Raw genomic sequence first — 12,096 nt, 5'->3', positions numbered from 1 at the left:
AAAGACAAGACTGGGAAGGAACTACTCTCATCAAACGGACAGTACCAGCAGTTAGCCGGGGTGGGTTGGTGGATACAGTATTGTTTTAACCCCCAACTGGTCAAAACTTTTGGTATGTTTGTAGAAAATGCATAAAAAAAATTTTTTTTTAAGTGACAGGGACACTTATAGCAGATGTCCATGTGAGCAAAGACAACAGAAGTTACAATACACAGAGCTTCCTTATAGTCTTGTTGGGGCCATTATTATATGCGGCATACAACAAGCAATGTCCCCTGACCTGTAGGGAATATCTGTAATAATAATCTCTACCCATTAGGAATTCTATGAAACATGATTGTGATTCCTGGAATATCATATATATATATATATATATATATATTTTTTTTTTTTTTTTTTGTAGAAATCTCAAAGTTTACCTTGATACCTGTGCTGGTGACCCCATACACATACAATTCTACCATTAGATGACAGATGGTCAGAAATCCTCTCACTTATACAGTGTTGGCTATGAGACTGCCCCCCAGGCATCCAGATGTAATTTCATCTGTGTTGTTTTCACTGGATCTGCTGGAATTGAAGACATAAATCAGGACGGCTTCTTTATTGCGGAGGCCTCTTATCTGGTCACTTGCCTGACTGCATTAGTGACCTTTTTGCTGCCTGCGTCTTGACCTGTCATGTTGTGTTCTGTTTTATTGTCTGCCCTTTTATACAGCCGTACTCTTATCGGGAGTCAGGCCTACTATTGTACGCACCGCTCACTCTCGTTCTATGTCCAGAGCGCTGTGATGTCTGACTAATGTCCTTAAGCTACGATCCCAACTAGCGGGGAGTCACCTGTCACCTCAAATGTGGGGGTCTGGTAAGAGTCGGTGGCTTTGTAAACCTGGGCTTGTACTGTACTGACTCATGTCTATGATAAGGAAAACATTTTTCAGGTAGATCAACCTGTCTTTGCCAAGAAGATGAGGATGACTTGGGTTGAAATCCAGTTCCTCAATCTGTTTGTCACTCAACAACATCTGGTGGGATGGAGAGGGCAGGCCAACATACACTTTTAGTCCCAGTATGCCCAGTATACACTTGCAGACTGCAGACGCCCCATCTTTACCAATAAGCATCAGGATTTTGTAGTTTCTGAAATTAAATTGATATCTTATCAGTCTCAGGCCGCGTTCCCACATTTACTGTACATCACCACATGCAGCAGACGCCAGACCCTCATGTGGTAACCAGTAGGCGTATGGCCACTAAACTGGTAACAGCACATGACTACTGAGGAAGAAATGGGAGCACCACGGCCACATGCATTTCTCTTCATGTAGAGACATTGTCTGAATCGCGTTTTTCATGGTTTTTAACTGCTTAAAACATCAACAAATTTTAACATTTAATCAGTGATTAGAGCCGTCTGCATATTGTGTGAGGGAATTCTCACCACAGGTTTGGTAGATTGGTAGCTAATCGCTCCAGGTGTCATATTTACCACCGCCACACCAGACCCGACCAATACTGCCATACTGTGACTGGATAACACCACCGTACCAGACCAAACCAACACCACCACACCAGACCTGACCAATACCGCCATACTGTGACTGGATAACACCGCCTCACCAGACCTGACCAATACGGCCATACTGTGACTGGATAACACCGCTATACCAGACCTGACCAATACTGCCATACTGTGACTGGATAACACTGCTATACCAGATCTGACCAATACCGCTATACTGTGACTGGATAACACTGCCACACCAGACCTGACCAATACCGCCATACTGTGACTGTATAACACCCCCATACCAGACCTGATACCACCATACTGTGACTGAATAACACTGCTATAACAGACCTGACCAATACTGCTATACTGTGACTGGATAACACCACCATACCAGACCTGACCAATACCACCATACTGTGACTGGATAACACCGCCACACCAGACCTGACCAATACCACCATACTGTGACTGGATAACACTGCCATACCAGACCTGACCAATACCGCAATACTGTGACTGGATAACACCGCCACACCAGGCCTGACCAATACCGCCATACTGTGACTGGATAACACCGCCACACCAGACCTGACCAATACCGCCATACTGTGACTGTATAACACTGCTATAACAGACCTGACCAATACTGCTATACTGTGACTGGATAACACCGCCACACCAGGCCTGACCAATACCGCCATACTGTGACTGGATAACACCGCCACATCAGACCTGATCAATACCGCCATACTGTGACTGGATAACACTGCCATACCAGACCTGACCAATACCACTGTACTGTGACTGGATAACACCGCCACACCAGACCTGACCAATACCACCCCCACCCTCCTCGAAAAGACACCAGATTTACTGATTGGGAGGTGGGAGACTATAAAAATAAAAACTATAAAAAAGGTTTTCCTTTCCACCCCTCCCTGGTGCTGCCCCCCTGCAAGGTGCTGCCCTAGGCACCGGACCACTGGGTCCTAGTGGTAAATACGGCCCTGCCTCCAGTTGTTGCAAAACTACAATTCCCATCATTCCTCGACAGCCAAAGCTAAAACTTTGTCTGTCCAGGCATGATGGGAATTGTAGTTTTGCAACAGCTGGAGGGCCGAAGCTTCCCCATCACTGGCATATATATATATATATATATATATATATATATATATATTAGCTTGTACAATTTGTACCTGCTCTAGGCAACAAAGATCACAACCCTCAGGTCCTCTACAGCTTTTCTTTTACCCAAGCGACCAATGGCCCATACAGTGGTGCCTTGGATTACAAGCATAATTAGTTTCGGGACCGCGCTTATAAACGGATCAAAACGCATCTGTTTTGTTTGTTTTTTTAAATGTGTTGTCCAGTGAAAATCTTTTTCTCTCAAATAAACTGGTGTCAGAAAGTTTTACAGGTTTGTAATTTACTTCTTTAAAAAAATCTCAAGTCTTCCCATACTTATCAGCTGCTGTATGTCCTGCAGGAAGTGGTGTATTCTTTCCAGTCTGACACAGTGCTCTCTGCTGCCGCCTCTGTCCATGTCAGGAACTGTCCAGAGCAAGAGATATTTTCTATGGGGATTCCCATATAAAACCTCTCCTTCTCTGGACAGTTCCTGACATGGACAGAGGTGGCAGCAGAGAGTACTGTGTCAGACTGAAAATAAAACAACATTTCCTGCACAACATACAGCAGCTGATAAGTATGGGAAGACTCAAGATTTTTTAATGGAAGTAAATCGCAAATCTATATAACTTTCTGACAACAGTTGATTCGAAAGGAAAAGATTTTCAATGGACAACCCAAAACGAACGCGTTTTGATCCGTTTTCTTTATAATGGAAGTCAATGGAAAAACGGATCAAAACGGATGCACAGTTATGACTAAGCTGACACTGACAACGTTACAGACATATGGATGATTTTACAATAGTGGGGATTTGTCAATGTCTATTGCACAACAGCAAAAGATCGCTCATTTTAGCACATACCCTAGACTTTTTGGCATTCTGTAAGGCACTTGCCAAGTGGGTGGGGCTTAGCACAGAGGAAACAGTTTTGTGTGAAGGGGGTGTGGCCAGTTGCCTACACTTTATACCTAGTAGCTCAGAGCTGGAGTAGATTCACTCTCTAGAATGATTCACACTCCAGCACCATCTCTTCTACCATAGTGAGTATAGATGTCCGATAGCTCATACCTACCATGGCTGCAGTTCCAAGTTCAGTCTATGGGTAAAGGTGGCGCTGTTTCTTGAAAGAAAAAGAAAAACTTTTTCTCCTACAATTTGATAAAGTTGTGATACATTGGTTATTTGGCCACTGGTTTGGTAACCGTGACCCTGCCAGAGCTGCCTGTGAGACACACTTACAGGCAGATAGCTTTATCCTGTGCTCCTCATCTTGGGGGGATTTTCTTGTTTCCTTTTTGTTCTTTTGACATTTTGCAAATTGAAAGAAATTTTGCTAAATTATCGGCATTCAGTATGAGGAGGCTGAAATGTGCTCGCCTCCCCCTCATCCTCACTTGAACTGCAGGTAGTGATCTCTGCAACCAGTTACCATGTGTGTCTTTTTAGTGGCGGTGCACTGCCAGTATTCATCACCATCTCCGTACAGGTCCCTCCACCCCCACCCTCACTCTCTCCACTTGCAGCCCATTTTAAAATTCCTTTGATACAGTAAGGGCCCTATTCCACCGGACGATTATCGTTCAGATTATCGTTAAAACGTTCGAATCGAAACGATAATCGTTCGGTTGAAATGCAGTTAACGATTAACGACCGAACGAGAAATCGTTGATCGCTTTATAAGGGCCCTATTCCACCGGACGACTATCGTTTGCATGATCGTTAACGATTAACGATCTCAAACGACCGCTATTGCGAAAGACCTGAAAACGTTCACTCATTTCCATGGAACAATAACCGTTACTTATGATTGTAATTGCAATAGTTTTTTCTTCGCTATTTATTCGCCATTGCATTCGTATCTATTGCGAACGACCGAACGATGTCTTATTCAATGCGAACGATTTGCGAACGTTTTGCGAACGAGCAAGGATAAAAATAGGTCCAGGTCTTATAAAGCGATCAACGATTTCTCTGTCGGTCGTTAATCGTTAACTGCACCTGGACCTATTTTTATCGTTGCTCGTTCGCACAACGTTCCCAAATCGTTCGCATTGAATAAGACGTCGTTCGGTCGTTCGCAATAGATACGAATGCAATAGCGAATAAATAGCGAAGAAAAAACTATCGCAATAGCGAATAAATAGCGAAGGAAAAACAATCGCAATTACGATCATAAGTAACGATTATCGTTCCATGGAAATGAGCGAACGTTTGCAGGTCTTTCGCAATAGCGGTCGTTTTAGATCGTTAATCGTTAACGATTATGCAAACGATAATCGTCCGGTGGAATAGGGCCCTAAAAGACTTTCTGATTGTCTCCTCAATCCTTAAAGGTGTTGTTTAGCAAAAAAAAAATAAAAATGGATCCAGAAAGTGCCAGATGTGTATTTAAAAATGTCAAGTCTTCCAGCACTTATCAGCTGCTGTATGTCCTGCAGGAAGTGGTGTATTCTTTCCAGTCTGACACAGTGCTCTCTGCTGCCACCTCTGTCCATGTCAGGAACTGTCCAGAGGAGCAGCAAATCCCCATAGAAAACATCTCCTGCTCTGCACAGTTCCTGACATGGACAGAGGTGGCAGCAGAGGTGTCAGACTGAAAAGAAAACATCACTTCCTGCAGGGCATACAGCAGCTCATAAGTACTTGAAGGCATGAGATTTTTAAAAAGAAAGAAATTACAAACCCATGTAACTTTTTGAAACCAGTTGATTTGAAAGAAAAAGATTTTCTCCGGAGTACCCCTTTAAATAAAAAATTTCCCTTACATTTTGTCCCTGCACTGTGGATGTGTACTCAATGTAGAAATCCTGATATTTCCATGAACCTTGCAAAAAATGGAGGTGTTGGTTATTTCTTTCCGAGGCCAAAGCGGCCGGTTTATTCAATATCAATGTCCCCTAAGAGGAATACTGCACAGGGAAGACAACAGCAACCCACACAAAGCAACAAACAATGTAATAAGTTAGCGAGGTCTGGGTGACAGGATCCGGAGGGCAGCGCCTACGTCACCGGCTCTACGGTTACCATAGCAAAAGAGTTATTGACGGCCATCAAGAATAAAAGGATAAAAGGCAACCATATCACAAGTGATCAATCATGTGTCACATCCAAGATGGCAATCGACTGGAAAGCTGAGCTGAGTAAGTGGGTGCAGCTGGCAGAGAACAAACAAAAAACAGCACAAAAGAAAAAAATTACAAACAGTATAGTAATGACAAGAGGAGTACGGTGCAAGCTCTGCTGCATCTGTCACCGAGAAAGCCTGGGAGTAACAGGAGTATCTAGGATCAGTCGTTACATCCAGAGAGCAATGCATACAGCGCCCAGGGGACAGCAGGACAGCCATACAGCACCGAGGGGACAGCAGGACAGCCATACAGCCCCCAGGGGACAGCAGGACAGCCATACAGCGCCCAGGGGACAGCAGGACAGCCATACAGCGCCCAGGGGACAGCAGGACAGCCATACAGCATCCAGGTGACAGCAGGACAGCCATACAGCACCCAGGTGACAGCAGGACAGCCATACAGCACCCAGGTGACAGCAGGACATACAGAACCCAGGTGACAGCAGGACAGCCATACAGCACCCAGGTGACAGCAGGACAGCCATACAGCACCGCAGGTGACAGCAGGACAGTCATAAAGCACCCAGGTGACAGCAGGACAGCCATACAGCACCCAGGTGACAACAGGACAGCCATACAGCACCCAGGTGACAGCAGGACAGCCATACAACACCCAGGTGACAGCAGGACAGTCTTACAGCACCCAGATGACAGCAGGACAGCCATACAGCACCCAGGTGACAGCAGGACAGCCTTACAGCACCCAGGTGACAGAAGGACAGCCATACAGCACCCAGGTGACAGAAGGACATACAGCGACCAGGTGACAGCAGGACATACAGCACCCAGGTGACAGAAGGACAGCCATACAGCACTCAGGTGACAGCAGGACAGCCATACAGCACCGCAGGGACAGCTATACAGCACCCAGGTGATAGCAGGACAGCCATACAGCACCCAGGTGACAGCAGGACAGCCATACAGCACCGCAGGTGACAGCAGGACAGTCATAAAGCACCCAGGTGACAGCAGGACAGCCATACAGCACCCAGGTGACAACAGGACAGCCATACAGCACCCAGGTGACAGCAGGACAGCAATACAGCACCCAGGTGACAGCAGGACAGCCATACAGCATCCAGGTGACAGCAGAACTGCCATACAGCACCCAGATGACAGCAGGACTGCCATACAGCCCCCAGGTGACAACAGGACAGCCATACAGCACCCAGGTGACAGCAGGACAGCCATACAGCACCCAGGTGACAGCAGGACAGCCTTACAGCACCCAGGTGACAGAAGGACAGCCATACAGCACCCAGGTGACAGAAGGACAGCCATACAGCACCCAGGTGACAGCAGGACATACAGCGACCAGGTGACAGCAGGACATACAGCACCCAGGTGACAGAAGGACAGCCATACAGCACCCAGGTGACAGCAGGACATACAGCACCCAGGTGAAAGAAGGACAGCCATACAGCACCCAGGTGACAGCAGGACAGCCATACAGCACCGCAGGGACAGCTATACAGCACCCAGGTGACAGCAGGACAGCCATACAGCACCCAGGTGACAGCAGGACAGCCATACAGCACCCAGGTGACAGCAGGACAGCCATACAGCCCTCAGGTGACAGAAGGACATACAGCACCCAGGTGACAGCAGGACAGCCATACCGCACCTAGGTGACAGCAGGACAGTCATATAGCACCCAGGTGACAGTGGGACAGCCATACAGCGCCCAGGTGACAGCAGTACAGCACCCAGGTGACAGCAACACAGCCATACAGCACCCAGGTGACATCAGTACAGCCAGACAGCAACCAGGTGCAAGCAGAACAGCCATACAGTGCCCAGATGACAGCAGGACATACAGCACCCAGATGACAGCAGGACTGCCATACAGCACCCAGATGACAGCAGAACAGCCATACAGCACCCAGGTGACAGCAGGACAGTCATATAGTGCCCAAATGTATCCGATGGACACAGCATGTGGCTGTCAGGACATGTTGGGAGTTGTAGTTTTGCAACAACTAGAGAGCCTCAGCCATGAATGGACTAGCATGGGATAGCACACAGTGCAATGTAATGTTATGTAATGTCTTGGAGAAGGATTACGGAAGGGCGGTCTGCCGGGACAGATACATACATGTGTGCGATGGATACAGTCAGACATCAGGTCTTGTGTATGTGGGGAGTCGTGCAGGAGTTCTCCGCTGAGATGGAAATGAGTCCACAAACACCTTCTGCCAGTTGTAAATGAGATTTTTAGCGTTGGTAAGTTTCCAGGTAGCAATTAGCGATAATTAGCTCGGATCTTCTCCTCCATAAGGCTGGAATCTCATTTCCCTCAGAACTCGGAAGCATCTTCCTGTGACACCCAAGTAGCTGATGGAAATCTAATAAGAACTGAAGAAGGTGCAAAATCACCCACTATACCCTCCAAGATGCATAGGTAATTATCTCCTCCTGTGAAGTTTAATAAGAATAATTAACAAGAGTCCAATCATCCAAAAACTCCACACGCCTTTGGGACCGCAGAAATCAACAACAGCCCCGTCTCAACACAATGATCTCTGATCTATGATATCCACGAAGTGAAGCCTTGATGCAGTAGTAAGTACAGAGGTGTATATTAGGGATTTGTATAACTTTTGGGGGACAATACAATACTTTAATAAAAAATTTCGCCGGACTTCTCCTTTAAGAAAATAAAAAAAGAACATTTCAGTATTTGTCTATAATCCGTAAAAAATCTGGAGGGGGGATACCATCCTTTAAAACATGTTAATTTTATTTTCTTTTTCTTTTGCCATCCCGATACAATACTTACGGATAGTAGTTACATATTACGACTTTTTATGCATGTAAAATGAGACACATGGGAAAAAAAACACCTTAACGCTATGTTCACACTACGTAAAAGTACGGCAACAACGGCCGTACTTTGTACGGGGTGGAACACTCTGGCCGGGATCCCATGTGGCGCCGCAAAGAACTGACATGTCAGTTTTCTGCGGCCGCAATTCAGTGAATGCTGGTCAGCTGAAACAGGAGTCGTGACATCATCACAACTTGGGGGAAAATGCCTTCCCGGGCCAGTCCTGACGCTCACCGCTGGTACGGGGAGAGGTAAGTACGTATTCATCATCAAATTCTCTCCTGCCCCTGCCGGCTGCTGGATTTTAAAAACTGCTGAACTTTCCCTTTAAGCGTCATGGAGCTTATTGCTATAGTTTCAATGTAATGCAAGGGGTGGCACATTAGCGACATAAAACATGTATGTTGAAGCCTCATATGTGTATGGAGCCAACCTAATACATAGAAAATATAGTTTAAATAAGCCTGTTATACTGCTTGTCTGTAGGATCCATCCATTACTTCAGAGGTCTTTCCGCCATGTGTATTTCCGTCTTTTCTCAGCCTTACGACCAGCTCCCTTGATGGAAAGCTTCTGGAAATTTCCTTAAGAATCTATCATTTCCCACACACATAAAAATTTCATTTCTCCTATTTGGAATGAGACTAAATGAAAGCTTTCTGCTATATTTTCCGCGTCCCCATTACATCGCGCCGATGCAACCTTACAGCCGTCCAATTAAAAACCACACAAATCCTCCGCTATAAGTAGAGAACATTTGCATAATGTCCTCCCGGTAGAGTCGTTCACTGCCGCACTCCGTTATCCTTGGCCTACATAACGTCCTATCAATTTATAGAAGAGATAGGAAGACGAGGTTGATAAAACAAATGACTGTCGTCTACAGGACCACCCCCCCCCCCCCCCCCCCCCCCATGGATGATGATCAATGAACTCCCAAGTGAGAGCGTGAAAACTCGGAAGTTGATGAAAGACAATTAAGGCCAAGTGCTTTGATCTTTTTCCGCTGTATTATTAATAAATTTCCCTATATGATCATTAAAGGAGCCTCTAATGAGGGCGGGTTACCATGTCAGACCATAGGGCCGGATCCGGGGGGGCTAACGATCGCTGGGGCCTGTTATTATAATCACCGTTTATTAATCACCAGTCGGAATGTTCCGGAGCTAATTGGCCGTATCTCTTCCAAGTAGAGGAATGTATGGGGTCAGCATTGTCTCCTGGGGTGTAAGTGTGGGCGACTTCACCTGCTCATAATGAGGGTTCATTTACTGGAGACTTAAAGGTGCTCGCCCGGCTCGGATTAACAACGAGGACGCTGCAAGCAGATTTAGTAGCTTCAATTTTTAAAGGGGGGAAACTGTGTTTTATTGTTGTCGAGCGATGTATAAAAGGAGATGGATAAAACGTAAACTCTCTTCAAGGATGTGTATAGAAACTGTATGTGCAAACTTGCAGCTTTGTGATCTCGAGATGCTGGTAGAAGCTGAACATACAGGGGGAGATTTATCAACCATGGTGTAAAGTGAAACTGGCCCAGTTGCCCCCGGCAACCAATCAGATTCCACCTTTCATTCCTCACAGACTCTTTGGAAAATGAAAGGTGGAATCTGATTGGTTGCTAGGGGCAACTGAGACAGTTTCACTTTACACCAGTTTGATAAATCTCCCCCATTGAGTTCAGACATTCACTCTTAAAGGGGTTATCCAGGGAGAAAACAATTGATAGCCTATCCACAGAGCAGTTGAATAATGCCTGATACCAATGCCAGGCTCCCCTGCGCCCATACTACAAAGAGATCAGAACTGGAAGCAGTCGGCCATGTTCCTTGTGTAGCGGCAGTACTGGTGAGTTGGACAATCATAGTATTGCGCATTCTCCCGTCCAGGCGCAGTACCTGCTACAGTAAGATGCGCTGAGTCTAATGGTCCTATTCCACGGGCTGATGGGGGTCCGATAGTAAATGTAAACGAGCACCGATCTGCTAGATTGGCGCTCGTTTACTGGGCCTATAATTGGGCCGATAATTGTTTAACAAGGGCTGCAGGGATATTGTTACCGATGTCCTTGTGGCTCTTGTTTAAACTTTATACATTACCTATCCATGGTCCAGGGCTCCTTTTGCTCTGTGCTTCTCCCCTGGTCCCGCGTGCTGCAGCTTCAGAGCGGCCTGAGCTGACAGGCCGCTCAGCCAATCACTTGCTGCGACGGTCCGGCCAGTGATTGGCTGAGCGGCCTGTGAGCTGAGACAGGCCGCTCTGAAGCTGCAGCGCGCGGGACCAGGGGAGAAGCACAGACCAAGAGGAGCCCTGGGCATGGATAGGTAATGTATTCTTCTTTGCATATCGTCAGCCCTGGCCGCGCACCGCTATTACACATAGCGTCAACGCCCGACATTTATAGGTCAGAACCTATATCAACGATCATCGGCTGATCGTTGTCTTTATTACACGGAGCGATAGTGGGCAGGATAGGGCCGATTTGGCCGATTATCGTTCCTTGTTGTCAGATGACATGCGCAAGGTGTACGGGGGATGAACCGGAGCCTGAGAGGGCGGCGTATATCGATAACTGGCTGCTGACACTAATAGGTGTAGCAAGGTAAACAGGAAGGTGTCATATTAAGTTACCACCTATGGTGGACATTAATATTAAGAGGAGCATTGATCCAGCTCCATAATTGGTCCTTACTAATTGATGTGTTTTGGGGTAGACATGTCCATGTCAGGAACTGTCCAGAGCAGGAGAGGTTTTCTATGGGGATTTGCTGCTGCTCTGGACAGTTCCTGACATGCACAGAGGTGGCAGCAGAGAGCACTGTGTCACACTGGAAAGAATACAACACTTCCTGCAGGACATACAGCAGCTGATAAGTACTGGAAGACTTGAGATTTGTAAATACAAGTAATTTACAAACCTTTATAACTTTCTGACACCAGATGATGTGAAAGGGGGAAAAAAAGCCAGAGTTCCCCTTTAAGAAGTAGTTTAGAGTGGATATCACTTTAATTAAAGCCGTTCTTTTTGATAATCCAAATGGAAATAAGAATGTAAAAATGATCTGGATGTATTTGTCCTTTTGCCAACATCGTATTTCATCTGCCATATAAAAGCGATTTCTTAAATGCATTAGCAGTTGTGTGTACGTACAGCACGGCCTCCTGGGAAGTAAAAGGAAACCTTGTCCCTGCTGATCTCCGGATCTCACAGCCCGTCGTCATGTCTTGTAATTCTGCACAATCACTAATTAAAGACTTGAAAAGTGCAGCGATTTATGCCGAGCTCCACCATCCCGCAAAGGTCACGTTACATCTGGCAGAATGGAGAGGTGACCTTATTACCGAAAAGGGGGGAAGCGTTACCTCCTCACAAAGCAGAAGATGGATGACGTCCCGTCCTCCTCTCCTCCTGCCTGTAATGAACTGTCAGGAGCGGCTCGGTCTCCTGTCTTTTACATTGGTTATTAGTAGAGGTTATTTTCTGATTAGTAGAT

The 12,096-nt window shown here is 46.2% G+C and overlaps 1 protein-coding gene across 1 annotated transcript in view; it reads left to right on the top strand.

The window, feature by feature from the left end:
• AK5 (adenylate kinase 5) overlaps positions 1-12,096 on the top strand; it is a 134,015-nt gene that overhangs the window by 56,917 nt on the left and 65,002 nt on the right. The gene's annotated exons all lie outside the window — the stretch shown is intronic.

This window comes from Dendropsophus ebraccatus, chromosome 8 (assembly GCF_027789765.1).
Source record: "Dendropsophus ebraccatus isolate aDenEbr1 chromosome 8, aDenEbr1.pat, whole genome shotgun sequence".
NCBI classification, from domain to species: Eukaryota; Metazoa; Chordata; class Amphibia; order Anura; family Hylidae; genus Dendropsophus; species Dendropsophus ebraccatus.
The sequence above is the reverse complement of the archived record's forward strand: the minus strand, read 5'-3'. Positions and strand labels throughout refer to the sequence as shown.